We start from the raw sequence: 16514 nt of genomic DNA, 5'->3' as shown, positions 1-16514 counted from the left end.
TGAATGAGGCAGAAGTGATGCTGTGCCAATTTTCCACACCTAGGCCTCAAGAGGACTCTATACTTCTGTTCCGTTTCTTCTTCTACTCGAGTTGGCCTGATGGATGAAAGGACACATGCAGCAGAGCTGAGTCAGCCCAAGTATCTCCCGTTATAGGAGGGAGCTCAGTGAAGACCAGCCAATCTTCCTAGCTGACCAGCATTTGGCCATCCTACATTATTAGAATTACCTATCTAACCACCAGATGTGTGAAAAAAAATAAATGCCAAATATATGGCACTAGTGTTTTGGGTTTGTTACCTAGCATTTCTGTGGCAATAAAAGCTGATATGTCTCTCTCCTTTTGCGAACATTTATTATCTACCCAATAGCCTACCCTCTTCCTAAGCTGGGTGCTGGGGACAGAGATAAATCGGAGTTCCGACTTTGAAGACTATCTCATCATGGGGATAGTTATCCACGTAAATAGGCAAATACGTACAATGTAGTCCATGGGATGCTAAAGAAAAAACATATGCTATTTGTCCACTGTACTTATTTAAACTTGCATGGCTGATGGCAGGGGTAACAGGCGGGAGAAGTGTATTAACGAAAAATAAAAAATGAAGGCTAAAGCTTAGATTTATATACCCCAAGGCCAACTGCTCATAACCAAGTAACTCAAACTCAGGTCACTGTAACTTCCTTAAAATGCTAGCTCTAATTTCAAAGAAATCATAAAACATAAGCTTCATATCCCTGACAGCATGACTCAGTAAAATTAAACCAATCAGCTATTGGCAAATAGGTTTAAACAGGCTGCTCACCCTAAAAATAAAAAGGGTAACAGCCAATCATGAAAAAAGGTCAGAATACTTCTTTCTTTTATACTTTATAAACCTCACTCTAACTGCTATAAAGTGAACTTCTCATCACTTGTTCTGGAGTCTTGCTGATCGCAATCTATACATTTATGTCAATAAACTATTTAATTTGCCCTAATTTATTCTGATTTCTATATTTTAAAAAACTTTATTCATGCATTTCTAGGAGTGTGAGAAAGGAGAAAAGGGAGAGAGATGTACCCCACAAAGGTCTTCAGACTGTCATCCATCCCTGGCCTTACTCACTCTATCATGGGTAGTGTGCACCTGGCAGGTACAAAGAGATTTCAGGACAAGAACCCAGGATCCTCCTATGTGGATCAGTCTAGCATCACAGAGCACTGTATCACCACAGTGCCACCAAGCTGGCCTGATTTTGTTTTAGACAGCAGAATGCTACAGAGGTGGCTTCTTAAGGGACAAAAGGTTATTTTGAAAGACTAGTAGGATTTAGCTATATGAAGTGAGACAGGGATTCCAGGTCCAGGGAAGAGCTGGAACAAAATCATGGAGGTAAGAGAGAGGTTCTCTTCATATCAAGACATGTAAATTATTTTGGTAACGGATATGAGGCAGTCACTCTTTTTAAAAAAAGAATTATTTATTTTAATTTATTTATTCATTTATTTTAATTTGACCAGAGAGAGACACAAAGAGAGAGGGGGAGAGAAAGCAAGCCACCAGGTCTGGGACTTGAACCCTGGTCAGTAATGTGGGCATATCCAGGACCCTAAATACCACATCACCTGCTGGTCCCTCTATGGGGCAATCACTTTAAGTGTAAGGAAAGTACATAAGGAGCTGAGTCAGGATGGGTGAGGATGAGCATGTGCAAACTCATATGCAGAGGTACATGCTTCTCATTCTTCTGGCAGAAATGAGTGCTGAAGTCATGTTTATGGTTATGAAAAGCTTTAGCTAGAGGGTACAAAGGGACAGAGAAGTAGCCACACAAGATCTGCTCCACCAGGTCTCAAGGAAGGGCAGAGAATCTATTCACTCATTTATTCAACACATATTTATGCAGCCCTTTCTATATGCTGTGCTAGGCTCTAAGGATACAGAAGTAGACTAGATATCCATAAATTTCTGTCCTCATAAACTTTGTAGTCTGGCACTTCAGCACGGAGAAGACCTTCCTTAACTGTCTTGACCCCCAACTATTCAGGTTCTCTTTTCATTCAACTAAGGATTCCTCAAATTTTCACCTCCAGCTAGCAAGGTAAGGTGGTGAATGATGGCAGGAAATGATGCAATATTGCTTACTTTAAATTTTGTCAATTATATATATATATGTATATAAAATCTTCTAACACCGTAAATAGGAAGAACAATCTTAGGGGAAGAAAGGCAGACTTGTGCAAAAAAGGAATAGTTCAGCTTACATCGACATTTAATCACTCCTTATTTGTTCAACAGATGTCTCCTGAGTTCCTACCATGATCCAGGTCTGCGCCCAGCAGCACTGGAGATAAATGGTAAACCAAAAAGCACGCCTGTGCTCTCCTGGAACATGCCCGCTTGGGAGGGAAGCAGACCAGTGACTAATCCTACAAGTGTGGCTAGACTTTTCTAGTTCTAGCACTGAAAGTCTTAGGTCCTGGAAAACCCCTCAGTCCCAGCTAAACTGTGACACTTGGTTATGCTAAGACAAACATTAATTAAATCATCACGCAAATGTGTAATTACAACTGTGAAGAGTGAATAAAGGAAAGCCAAAAGATACGTGAGCATAAAAGTGAGTTCCTTCTCCAGTTTAAGGGTCAGGGAAAGCTTCTCTGAGAAGATGTGTAAGTAAAACATGCACGGAAATTATGCAGATGGGTGTGTGTGTGTGTGTGTGAGAGAGAGAGAGAGAGAGAATTCCATCAGTAAGGAGTGCTCATTACCTGGTGCTTACTTTTATTGTTCTGCCTTCGCCCAACCACAGTTTTATCACATGGCAGCCTTAAAAACTCCTGGCTTAAATTGCATCCCAGAGCTTCTTTGGAGCAAGTAAAACATCCCACACTCATAATCATTTAAGACCTAGGGTTTATACAGGTAGATGGACACCCATCAATGCCAAATAATCTTTTTTTTGCCTGGGACCCTCTTCCTGCCAGAATTCTTGTCTCCGTATGATAGCTGTTCTGTAGCATATAGTTAGTAAACAGCAGAGGTGGTATTTGAAACAAGGCAGCCGTTGGCCCCACACCCCTAGTGATTCCTCAGATTTTCACCACTTGTGCATATCAGTTGCTTAGGAAGGACATGCATCACCCCCACCCCTCCCACTTCCAGTGAATGGGAGGGTGCTCCTGTGTAGGTCGAAGCAGAATTTCATTAGAGGAATATGGCTCTGCTGCTCAGAAATGTCAGATGATAGCTTTGCTTAGTTCTGTCCTGGAGGAAAGTTCGGAGTGGACTCCTGTTTGTGCCCACTTTCCTAGAATGGCACAGACTTCTTATCAGACATACTGAGTAAAACAATGAAACAGAGTACTTTTAATCACTCCCAAATCCTGAGTTCTTCAATGAAACAAGTAATAGTTCATTTTTCAGGAAAGGAAAGAGAATGCACATTTGTATTTGTGTTATTTATTGCTTTGTAATAAACCTAAATACTTGAAAATATTTTTGTAAAAGCTCCTTCCATGCTGATAACTATCCTGGGCTGCTCTGTGATCCAAGGAAGGGAATACACTGACACTAGATACTGGAAGCCAATGTTGACTTGCAGTGATAATGGTGCTGTTGGCAAGAGAAGAGCAGTTAGGTTTGACTAGGATCTCAGCAAAGGCCTTACTCTGAGCACATTACTAGTATTCACTCACTTAACCCTTACAACAATACTAAGGGAAGATTCTGCCATTATTCCTATTGTACAGATGTGCAAACTGAGGCAGAGAGTGTGAAATAAGATGCCCAGTTAATAGAAGTACAAAGTAGTCAGGCATCAAGTTCTGTGGGTTCTGTAACTGTCTCTGCCAAACCATGGTCTTGGACTTAGGCAACCACTGCTTCATTGAGTCTTTCACCTGTCTTGGAAGAGCAGGAATTAAGGACCATTAGAATTAACACAGATAGGAGCCAGCAGGTGGCATGGTGTCTGGGGTGCTGAACTCTCACACAGTCAACCATAGTTCGAGTCCTGGACCTTGCAGACACTCAGTATATATTGAGTGGGGACATACAGTGTCTCATCTTTGTAGCCTAGCTTGCTTCACTCAGCAGTAAATCTTTCATATTCTTCCACATTTTGTCATGGGCTACATTTCTGCTACTATTCATACTATTTTACACTAGCTGAATAGTAACTATATAGGAAATATTTATAGATGCACACTGAGTGCCAACTACAGTTTTAAACTTGAAAATAGATGGTGTCAGAGTCACACAAGGCATACAGTCCCTGTCCTCTTTAAGTTTACAATCTAGTCAAAATTGGAGACCAGGCTTGGCTGGGAGTAACTCAGGTGTCAAATGACCTGTGAGTGTACAGTGTACGTATGCATTCAGACTCGGGGTTATTCTGACAGTCTGTAAATTCAAACACACTCAGCCAGTATCACATCTGAATATTCAGGTACAAAAAGGGTAAGCAAACTGCCCAGGATGACAAAGTTCAGAAATGACAGAGATGGGATTAGAAGTCTCTCTCCTCTCTATGTGTCTGTGCCCAAGCTGGCTCCATTAGTAGATGCCACTGGCTGAGTTTCATTTAAGGCCATGCTCCCGTCAGCTGAGTTTCCCTGCAGTGATAAAGTTCAGATGCCTGCTCACACCTCTTTCTGGGAGAGATGACTGGGCTTCGGTCAGGAGCTGCTCTAGTTCATCTGTTGTGCCTTCCCCCCACCCCATCAGCTCCAGGCTGCCTAAGCCTCTGGCAGGGGCAGGAGGCAGGCTCCAGGCGCCAGTAGTCCTGGGAGGGAACAGGTTTTGTTTTGAGCGCCTCCAGCCAGGTTGAGAATTTCAGAGAGTAGCCGCAGGCATGTGTAGGACCCAGTATTTCTGTGGTGGCTCATTTCTCCCTGTAAATGGACTGTGCTATCATCTTACTAGACAAAAAGCATTTATACACATTCCAGCCAACTCCCAGGTCACTACACAGTACAGAAAAGCACTGGGAGCTCTGTTGATAAGCAGAGGTTCTTAGCATTCACCTCTGTTTCTCACTTCTCAGGCTGAGAAGAAACAGCAATGACCTCTTTGCAAGTCTGCTTCTCCTATGAGACAGTAAGGACCTACCTCTTAGCTTAAAAAAAAAAAAGTTTATGTATTCATTAAGAGAGAGACAGTCAGACAGACACATGCATGCACGCGCGCGCGCGCACACACACACACACACACACACACACACACACAGAGACAGCCCCCCTAACAGGGTCCTGATAGCATGAGCCACTTTAATTCCCTGACACCATGGACATGAGCACACATGTGCCCCCAGCATGTCCAGGAATGTTTCCAGGTGTGAAAACAGACACTCTCAGGTGGGTTAGCCTCACAGAACATCCTCTCTTACTGCTGCATCATTATCTGAACCCCCTGCCACTTACCTGAAAGGCAGTGACCATAGTTTAGTAATATGGAGCCAGATAGTCAGATAACCTTGGGGAATACTGGTTAGCTCATTTATTGACGCTGTGACTTATAGTCTGAGACTTGGTTTCATCACCTGTAATGGGGATAACCTCACTGAGGACAGAGTTTCATGCAAGTCCTAATGGTATAATGTGTATAAAGGTCAAAGAACATAGTATACTCTCAACAAATAGGCCACAGTCACACTATGATCCCCTTCCCTCCATTTCTCATCTGGGCAGGATTTTTGGCATGCATGTACACACTGCTGGTGTGATTTTCAAGTGGTTGGGGCTGGGAACAGGACTCAAACCTCGGTCAGGATGTAGGACCTGATACACAGCACCTAACTAATATCCTGGATGGGCCAGCTCTCACAATACTATTCTAGGATTTCTTGACTTGTCTCTCTCATCTTTCCCACAATAGATCATCTTGTTCTGTAAACTCTTTCAAAACACAAGACTTCCTGTTACTCCTTGTTGCCACTACATTAGTACAGTCCTTCATCATCTCTTGCTTGGAGTGTCAGAGAGATTAAGCCAGATTAAACTAGTATCTTGCATCCAATATCGTATTCCACTCCATAATCCCTCAGTCCTTGCTCAGGGCATCTTCCATACCTACCACACAACATCTTTCTAATACACAAGGAGAATTATACCGTTTTTCTTACTTAGATCCTTTAGAATCCTTTAATAACATACAGAACCTTTCTGATACGGTTTTTGTCTATTTGTCTATGCTAATCACATATGCTATCATTTCTAATTCCTCTACCACCACCATTTTTTGCTACACCAAACCCATGCAGGTTAGCAATCAGACTTATAGAATAACTTGAAACTCCCCATGTGTCATTTCTTTCTCATCTCTCGTGAAGATAAAATTGCCTTTGACTAGAAGGTGTTTCCTCTCATCTTCTCCTGGCTAATTCTTAAATGTCCTTTTAAGACTCAGCTCAGGGACCAGCAGTTGGCGTAATGGCTATGTTGCTGGACTGCCATGTAGCTGACCGTGGTTCGAATGTCAGAACTGGTGGCTTAAACTCATGTTGGGCGTGTGTGCGCGTTTGCCCAAGATCCTGAGAGGAGAATGGAGGAGAAGAGATTGCAGCATGGTCATCCCCCCAGGGGCGTGACTTCTTGCTTTCTGAATCTCTGTCTCTCTGGCGAGCACACGTACCCTATAGCAAAACCTCTCCCAAAAGAAAAAATAAAAAAGACTCGGCTCAATGTTATCTCCTCTGGGAAGTCTTCAATAAACCTTGATGTCTAACTCAATGGTGGGTTAGGTACTCCTGCCTGCACCTTCCCTTTACTCTATATAGTTCCTATATTATAGGTTGTCATAACGTATGTTACATGTCTACATATCTATAAATACATACGTAATGTATATTACATTTAATAGATAATATGCATATAATATGCTTTATAAACTAAATCGATACACAAATCCAGGACGTGATATACAAATGCTACTCTTTTCATTAACACAGCAATGCCACTGACATTAAGAGTAATCGCAGGATATGAAAATGTCAAGGGTCAACAGGTGGCACAAAGGTGAAGGCAGATGGATCCCACATTGTGGACTTCATGTGGTGGAATCCTGGACCCAGTGACTTGAAAAACACTCTGGGCACAGATGTGTACATGTCCAAAATTCCAAGAGAAGAATGGAGGAGAAGGGATTGCATAGTGGCCATAGCCTCTGGAGGGTATGGGGTCATGACTTCTCGCACTATTCCTCCCACCGTGGGTGAGTGCACACACTCTATAGCAAAAAGACAAAACAAACAAAAAAGTCCACGCATCTTTAAGTGACACTTGGATAATAAAGCCCAGGCTTCCCAAAGCCTCCTCTTCTATATTTGGAAGTTTCTGAAAGGTTAAGAGTCCTACAGTAAAGGGTTTGTCCTTCTTAGAAACCCATTCTCTTTATTTCAGCCTAAGCAAAACCAGAATGCATGAAATTTGTCCACAGATATCTCCTGGGGCTTAGCAGTTGGAGTGGGCAGGGAGGGCACCTAGCAGCGCTTTTCACTCAACCACTGTCTCCAGATCTGGGATAAAGAAAGGCAACAGAATATTGCCTGTAAAGTTCTGAGTCCTGAATTATCTGCAAAGTATTTTGGACTCCTTAAACTCCGAATTCCTTATTCTTTATCATTCTGAATTCCATACATGATCACAATAGAAATTTAATCCACATGTTTCTTACTCATTTATACTTAATACACTTGAAACTACTTTGCAATAGAGACTGAGTAACCAAGAAAACATTGAATTCTTCAAAAAGTTTCCCCAAATTTTTCTGCAGCAGACAACCAACCACAGTTGGTCACCTGTAGACAAAAGCCTGACTGGTTCTAGCGAGATCAGATCTGCTTTCGTCCTTGAATGTTCTTAGAGTCCTGTGACTCCAAAGATTAAAACTGTATTGCACACAACCCAAACAGTCTGCAGTGGGTAAACAACGACTGCTCTCTGCCTGGGATCCTGTGGGTGGAGGAGCAGGGAGCAGGGGCTGATGAGGAGGTAGGGGGCTCCAGCTGCACTGTACCCCTCAGATGGAGTGCTAGCTCTGATGTTAAACAGTGAGATGGATCCTCAGAGTCAGAATCATATCTTCTCTTTCTGTCAAATTCCCCTGGAGGGCCAAAGTACTAATTTGTTAGTGATTCTCAAATATGGCCCAATAAATATTCTTTTTTGATTCTAAACTCACTGTTAGGGAAAAATAGCTCCCTTAGGATTCAGTTAAATGAGTGCCTCGAGGCAGTCTCTGAGCCAAGGCTTATGGACAGTTGCAGACAGAGGTGACCCAGCCTGCACCGTTTCTAAGTGCAAAGCACCCGAGTCACAGTGCCTCTGCTACACATCTTTTGAGTTGTGATTGCTAAACTGTGGACACTTTCTCCCCCATCCTGCTCCTGAGAAACTCCTATATTTCCCTTGTCATGATGTTTTTCTTTGACGCTGATGGCTGGACTCAAAAATCATCTCATAGGCTTCACTAAATACTTAGATTCTCTGGTTTAATGCTCAAGAGTCTAGCTTAACTTGCTCTGTGACCTGGCCCTTTGGGTCTTCATCTAAAAATTGGGACAAATGAGACCTTACAGATTACTAAGACTAAATGCAGCACAGTCTATTCGAGGCCTTGGTCCAGTGCCTGGTACATTCAGTGATCCAGAAAAATGTACCCTGTATTAATATCATCACCTCTATACCAGCCAAGGTATATTTCTTATTATGGATTGGAGATCTTATGGAGGTTTAATTTTAAAAAGTAAGGTCTAATACCCTCTTGACTGGAATTTTAGAACAGGGTACAGAGATTGCACTGGGTGTAGGGTAAGGTGAGAAAGATAAGAATCAACAAAATCACTCAGATGAACTAATTTCTATTTCTAAGATCTGTCACTGGGAATAAGTACAATAGAGGCTTCATCTTATTAACAGCATATTATATAAAGGCAAATAGAGACTTGGCTGATTTCTATCAGGGCACTTTAAAATTAAAGCCACAGAGTCAACAGGTGGCATGGTGGTTAAAATGCTGGATTCCCACATGGTCAAACATGGTTTGAGTTCTGAACCCAGTGACTTGAAAATCATGTTGGACATGGGTGTGTACGTGCCCCAGAATTACAGGATAAGAAGGAACTGCAGTATGTCTATCCCCTTAGGGGGTGATTTCTTTCTTTCTCTCTGGTGAGTATACACACACTATGGCAAAAACCTAAAATGAATGAATGAATGATTGAATGTCAGGATTCCTGTGCATATGCCTCAATCATTGCCCTTTGGAGGTGTTCCCTGAAAGAACTCTCTCCTGCTTCTCAGGTTTACCTCAGAGGAATTCAAGGCACATCTATACACGTCAAGATCTAAGGATCTAGATCTGACCTTCAAAACTCTTTTTCCATTTTGTTCTGATAGAAGATGAGAAGGCTAAACTGGCCACGCAAAGAGATTTAAAAAGTAGACACTTAGGTAAGTCTCCCATTTGGCAGTAAAAATATTATAAACTGAGAAGTGTTCATCAAATATCACTTGAGATGATGAGGGTGAAGAAGTTTATATAACCCTTCCATCTTCTCTATAACAAAGGAGATTAATGAGAGTATTAAAAAGTGATGGCTGCATGGGCAGAGGTCAAGGGAGGGTATGAAGCACAACATTCTTTGGTTCCCTGCTAGGTTACTAGGGACATCCCGTAAGTGGCACATGTGCCAGCATGTCCACAGAAGACAGACTGGCCACAGCCCTCCTTCTTGCCAGCTTTGAACTAGGCCTCTGACTCCTTCACAGGACAGTGTGCCAGAGGGCCACCATGATCACAGAAGGGACTGTGCCATGAAGTCTTGCTGTCATCCCCTGGTGGGCCACTATACATATATTCCCCATCTAAGGTACAATGTACGCTGTGATACACCTAGTTTCGATGGCAAAGAAAACTGAACTTTAGCAAATAAATTCAAGTTCCTCCCTGAAATCACAAGCAGGGCTTAGGTCCCAATCTTACTTGCGCATCCATACCCTTCCTGACACATTTTTGTTTGCTTGGCAAAAAAAAAATAAGTTGTAAAAAAAGGAAGACAAAGACACAGTAGGCAGTAGCACCTTCTAGTGGGTTCAGTCTGGAGCCAGCCCAGCTATCCTGCACCCTGAGGGGAATATGCCCCTTGGTAAATTCAAGTGGTGATGACATTTTCCTATATTAGGAAAAGAAAAAAAAGTCATACATTCCAGTGCTATCTTTTCCCTCTTCTGCATATTCAACAGCAGTTCTCTAAGTATGTTGAGTCTCATGCTAAAGAAAAAAAGAAAACACTTAAAAAGTGTTTTCCTATTCAAATGAGTTCTCTAAAGAGAGAGATGCCGTAAAACACAGAGGCAAGGGGGACTAAAAGAAGAAAGCACGTTCAGACGGAAAGCCGATCTGGGCTCTGGGCACATTTAACCTCTGCCTGTACTCCATAAAAGATCACACTAATATGTGAGGTATGTAAACACTGTAGAACAATCAGAAACAAATGAAATGATGGCTTTAGAGTAACAGTATTCAGCTGTGGGCCACAGCCAGGAGGCAGTTTTTGTTATGAACAGATCATGTGGATGTGAAGCAGACCTGAGTTTAACCCTCAGAGTAGGCTGTCTAGGGTATGAGATAGAGCTGGGGGCCATCTGGACCTCCTAGAGAAAGGAACAGGAAGAAAGGCAACCACCTATAAAACGTGTATCTTGATGTAGGATGAGGTTACAGTCCTGAGAGTGATTTAAACAGGTTGAGAATTATTAATATGTAATGTATTTAGCTCCCACAGAAACCAATGACAATTATAATGGCTTTTGTTTATTTTTTTAAGGTATCATAAATGAATGCAGAGAGAAAAGGGGAGGGAAGGCAAGTACATTTGCCAAATAGCAACTATGTTCTGTGTGTTTCATCCACATTCTCATCTGTCATCTTTCTGATAATCCTGATATTTCTTTCAGTTTACAGATAAAGAAACCATGACTCACAAAAGTTCAAAGCCTTGCTCACTGCTACTAAGTGCCAGGTGGCAGAATGGGGACTTGATCTGGGTCTGTCTGATTCTGAAGACCACGTTCTTGGTACTATACATGTCTGCCTTCCAGCTACCTGGGAACCACAGTCAAATGACCACATGGGAGTCAGTGAAACAGGCCCTTCCCCTTTCTAGACTTTTTAGCCTTTGTTTTGGGTTACCCTCTCTAGTAAAGGCAGACCAAACCCCATTTCTAGAGATCAGTGTACTTTTCTTCCTCCCTCTCTCTACTCACCATGTGATAATCAGAAGCAAGATGAAACGAAATGACTCCTGGGGTCAACCTGGCTTCCAGGGCGTGAATTCCAGCAGAACCCTCCATGGATTCATAGTCCCTGCTGGCATGGGCTTATTTGTCATTGGCCTGGCAATTTGAGAATCTGGCTCTCACCTGAAGGACAGATGTCAGAGTCAGGAATAAGAGCTATTTTTTCCACTTCACTGGCCTGCTCTCCTAGGCTGAGCACTCAACCTTGGTAAGGAGAAGCACCCCTCCATGCCCACCCACTGAGGATAAAATAAGAGGGTGCCAGATTTGGAGGCCTGGGGTGGGTGAGACTGCTTCCTTGGGGCTGACTGATACCATAAATAGAGGTCAGGAATCACAGCTACATGCAGCCAAGTTATTCGTCCTTGTTGAATCTTGGCTCCTTCCCATGTAAAAGACAGACAAGAATATTCACCTTCCAGGATGTTTGGGGAAATTAGGAGCAATGTTAGCATACTGTTTGTACATAGTAAATAATCAACGAGTGAGAGCTGATTATTTAACTTTCTGTACTCTTGTTTTTAAACCAGGAAATGTTTAATCTACATTTTTTCTAAGTTCAGGGTACAGACTGATCTGGTTAATCCTGGTAAGATGCAAACAACACAGGTGCTGGTAAGGGACAGGGAAGGGGTAGGGGCGGTGACTGGAGATGTAGTTGGTTTGGGTGGACGAAATCCCTGGGTGTCATTTGTCATGCTGGACCTTGAGGATTGCTCAGTCTTCAATTTGTATCCCTTCTAAGTTAATGGTAAAAGGACATCTGATGTTTACATTTGAGTCATTTGTGCTAATTGATGCATTGCCATCATCTGTCAAGAGTTTACATAATAGTTGCCTCCTAGGGTTGCAGGGTTATTAACTGAGACTGTGTATGCAAAGCATTTGGCTTAGTTTCTGACACAGAGCAGGTGCCTAATATGGGGTAGGAGATTAGAGGCCATGGAATGTCTGGGGCCTGTTGGGAATCAAGGTTCTCCAAAACACATACTTCACCCATTTCTTCAGTAAATATTCAATGGAGTACCTACTGTGGATCAGGTCTTGTGGAAACAGAGATGTCCTAGTTCTCAATATAGTTGGAATGTCCGACAGCTAATCCAAGAATGGCAAGATACTTTGCTGAGTACCTCAGAAAAGGTATAAGTTCTTGGTACAATGACAGCTTGAAGAACACATTATGGTTGGGCTAGAATATAGACTGTATAAGGGGAATTCAAAAAGTTTGTGGAAAAGAGGAATGAAAGTAGAAGTTTATTTTGGTGCAAAACTTTTTGAAAACCATGCATAGGTTTTTTTTCATAATACACATTATCCATGAATGTTTAGAAGACTTTTCATACAGTAATGATAACAAAAATCAAACAAATGTTGGATTGGTATATGTGTGATCAAAAGACCGTTAGTGGCTTTATTTGCACTATCTCATTTAATAATTATTACAAGCTGTAAAATAGATATCTATATCCATTTTACAGCTGAGAGAACTGAGGCTTCATGAGGCTATTATCTGTCCAAGGTATGAAGATGAAATATCAAACTTATAAGTGGAAGGGCAGATAGCAATCAGACCTTCAAGGACCTTTCATGATGTCATGAAAGAGTGGGGATCTTTTGTTTGAAGACAATGGGAAAATTACCCCTATATATGCTTTGGTTGCTTTGTAGCTAGATGTCTACTCCCTTAAGCATGCACTCAGAATTACCAAGCTGAACTTGTACAGTGGTTCATTTTGGTTTATTTTGATTTGCAACTGAACACATAACAAGTGATAATTGTCTGTTATGTTACCCAATGGTTCCTGTGGTCATAGGCTGCTTAAGTGTTCCACACAGAGTCAGGCCTTCCCTGGCTCTCTGGAGCCTCCGAGCTCCAGATTAGCCTCATGGTGTGTCAGTGTGTGGTTTCTTCTAATTTGCCAAGTCAGCAATTCCACACAAAGGAAAAGAAGCTTTGCCTCAAACATGTTTTTCCAGAAAGTCTTCCACTGCCTTACTTCCTTTTATACATTTACTCTTTCCCAAATCCCCTTCCTACCTCTTTCAGTCCCTCCATGCTTTGAATGTCTCACTTCTGTTAATTTGACCCTAGACTTTTAAACCACCCAACCAGCTCAGGCACGAAAGTTAGCAATGCAAAGGGTGAGCCCTGAATCCCTGAAAGTCATAGGAGGCAGCAGTTAGCTGCTCCAGACCTGCTTGGCTTGCATACTAATTCCGTTAACACATGGTTAGGACTCCCTAGCTCTCTCACTCATGACACATCTTGTCTTGTGGACTTGCTTTAAATTCAGGCTTCCAATTCCTGACTCTTCTTTAGGACTTTGATTTGGACACACTCCACTAGTTACCCATACTTTGGATGTCTTTGTGAAGGTGACCATCCAGAGCTGGATACAGGTCAGGGTACAGGCCTGGCAGCAACACCCTACAAAGAGTGTATAAACATGCTAGAGGCAAAGAGGCTCTTCCATTGAGGAAGTGCCCCACATTGAGTGGGTTCCCCGTTAAACTTCTCTTCTTTCCAGCTGATCTCAATGTCCCCAAAATGTGTCCATGCTACTGAAGTCTTCTAGTTTTCATAATCACTAGTTTAGCCAACATTTGAGCAAACTCCAGAAAAACAGGAAAGACCCTAATTTTTTTAGATGAAGAGATGGAGACTCTGATGTGTCAAATGAATCGTGTGAGTTCACCTAGACAGGATTACTGTGAAAAATAAGACCCTTCTTTTTTTATTTTCTAGGCCAGTGAGTTTTCTGTTGACATAATACTGAGAAGAAATGTGTCTAATATAGAGAAGTCAGAAATGTCCTTCTACTCCACTGAAGTCATCATCCTATTAGTCTCCTACAGGAAGATGTACCAGAGACAACTTCACTCATTTAGCTAAATCTTTGATTCTCATAAGAAGGAAGACGTTGCTAGAGATGCTTCCTGTAGTTAGCTATACCATAGTACAAAAAGATTGAAAATTCTTTTTTCCCTGAACGGATAACAGGAGATCCTTAGCATGGGTTAAGGAGGTGCTCCTTCAGATCCCACACTAGACTCTCCCACAGATGTCCCCGGTGCAGCGCCCAGGCAGTACCTGAGCACTGCAGATAGTAGGGTAGATATGTAGCACACAATGGCTCTGTTAGATCCTCACACATGGAAGATATTTTAAGGTGTCAGATAAGGTGAATATTCAACACCTCCACATTTCTAATGTTCATACCACTTTAGGCCTGAATCTGAGTAAGTGGTTATTTCACTCAAAATTCACTAAAAGCGTCCGAACCCCAGGCGGACTGAGGCTGCAGGCCCGACCCTACCGCAACTCCACGTATCCCCACCATCCTTCCTCCTTGGACTCCAGGTTGGTTGCCTGGGACTTTAAGGCGAACCCACACCCCTCCCCACCCGAAACCCGGATCGAGCCGGCCAGCAGTTCCGGACCCCAGGCGGACTGAGGCTGCAGGCCCGACCCTACCGCAACTCCACGTATCCCCACCATCCTTCCTCCTTGGACTCCAGGTTGGTTGCCTGGGACTTTAAGGCGAACCCACACCCCTCCCCACCCGAAACCCGGATCGAGCCGGCCAGCAGTTCCGGACCCCAGGCGGACTGAGGCTGCAGGCCCGACCCTACCGCAACTCCACGTATCCCCACCATCCTTCCTCCTTGGACTCCAGGTTGGTTGCCTGGGACTTTAAGGCGAACCCACACCCCTCCCCACCCGAAACCCGGATCGAGCCGGCCAGCAGTTCCGGACCCCAGGCGGACTGAGGCTGCAGGCCCGACCCTACCGCAACTCCACGTATCCCCACCATCCTTCCTCCTTGGACTCCAGGTTGGTTGCCTGGGACTTTAAGGCGAACCCACACCCCTCCCCACCCGAAACCCGGATCGAGCCGGCCAGCAGTTCCGGACCCCAGGCGGACTGAGGCTGCAGGCCCGACCCTACCGCAACTCCACGTATCCCCACCATCCTTCCTCCTTGGACTCCAGGTTGGTTGCCTGGGACTTTAAGGCGAACCCACACCCCTCCCCACCCGAAACCCGGATCGAGCCGGCCAGCAGTTCCGGACCCCAGGCGGACTGAGGCTGCAGGCCCGACCCTACCGCAACTCCACGTATCCCCACCATCCTTCCTCCTTGGACTCCAGGTTGGTTGCCTGGGACTTTAAGGCGAACCCACACCCCTCCCCACCCGAAACCCGGATCGAGCCGGCCAGCAGTTCCGGACCCCAGGCGGACTGAGGCTGCAGGCCCGACCCTACCGCAACTCCACGTATCCCCACCATCCTTCCTCCTTGGACTCCAGGTTGGTTGCCTGGGACTTTAAGGCGAACCCACACCCCTCCCCACCCGAAACCCGGATCGAGCCGGCCAGCAGTTCCGGACCCCAGGCGGACTGAGGCTGCAGGCCCGACCCTACCGCAACTCCACGTATCCCCACCATCCTTCCTCCTTGGACTCCAGGTTGGTTGCCTGGGACTTTAAGGCGAACCCACACCCCTCCCCACCCGAAACCCGGATCGAGCCGGCCAGCAGTTCCGGACCCCAGGCGGACTGAGGCTGCAGGCCCGACCCTACCGCAACTCCACGTATCCCCACCATCCTTCCTCCTTGGACTCCAGGTTGGTTGCCTGGGACTTTAAGGCGAACCCACACCCCTCCCCACCCGAAACCCGGATCGAGCCGGCCAGCAGTTCCGGACCCCAGGCGGACTGAGGCTGCAGGCCCGACCCTACCGCAACTCCACGTATCCCCACCATCCTTCCTCCTTGGACTCCAGGTTGGTTGCCTGGGACTTTAAGGCGAACCCACACCCCTCCCCACCCGAAACCCGGATCGAGCCGGCCAGCAGTTCCGGACCCCAGGCGGACTGAGGCTGCAGGCCCGACCCTACCGCAACTCCACGTATCCCCACCATCCTTCCTCCTTGGACTCCAGGTTGGTTGCCTGGGACTTTAAGGCGAACCCACACCCCTCCCCACCCGAAACCCGGATCGAGCCGGCCAGCAGTTCCGGACCCCAGGCGGACTGAGGCTGCAGGCCCGACCCTACCGCAACTCCACGTATCCCCACCATCCTTCCTCCTTGGACTCCAGGTTGGTTGCCTGGGACTTTAAGGCGAACCCACACCCCTCCCCACCCGAAACCCGGATCGAGCCGGCCAGCAGTTCCGGACCCCAGGCGGACTGAGGCTGCAGGCCCGACCCTACCGCAACTCCACGTATCCCCA

At 44.9% G+C, this 16514-nt stretch overlaps 1 protein-coding gene across 6 annotated transcripts in view; it reads right to left on the bottom strand.

Moving 5' to 3' along the window:
• FGGY (FGGY carbohydrate kinase domain containing) overlaps positions 1-16514 on the bottom strand; it is a 443688-nt gene that overhangs the window by 153582 nt on the left and 273592 nt on the right. The window lies entirely within an intron of this gene.

Source organism: Tupaia chinensis, unplaced genomic scaffold (assembly GCF_000334495.1).
Source record: "Tupaia chinensis unplaced genomic scaffold, TupChi_1.0 Scaffold000425_1, whole genome shotgun sequence".
NCBI classification, from domain to species: domain Eukaryota; kingdom Metazoa; phylum Chordata; class Mammalia; order Scandentia; family Tupaiidae; genus Tupaia; species Tupaia belangeri.
The sequence above is the reverse complement of the archived record's forward strand: the minus strand, read 5'-3'. Positions and strand labels throughout refer to the sequence as shown.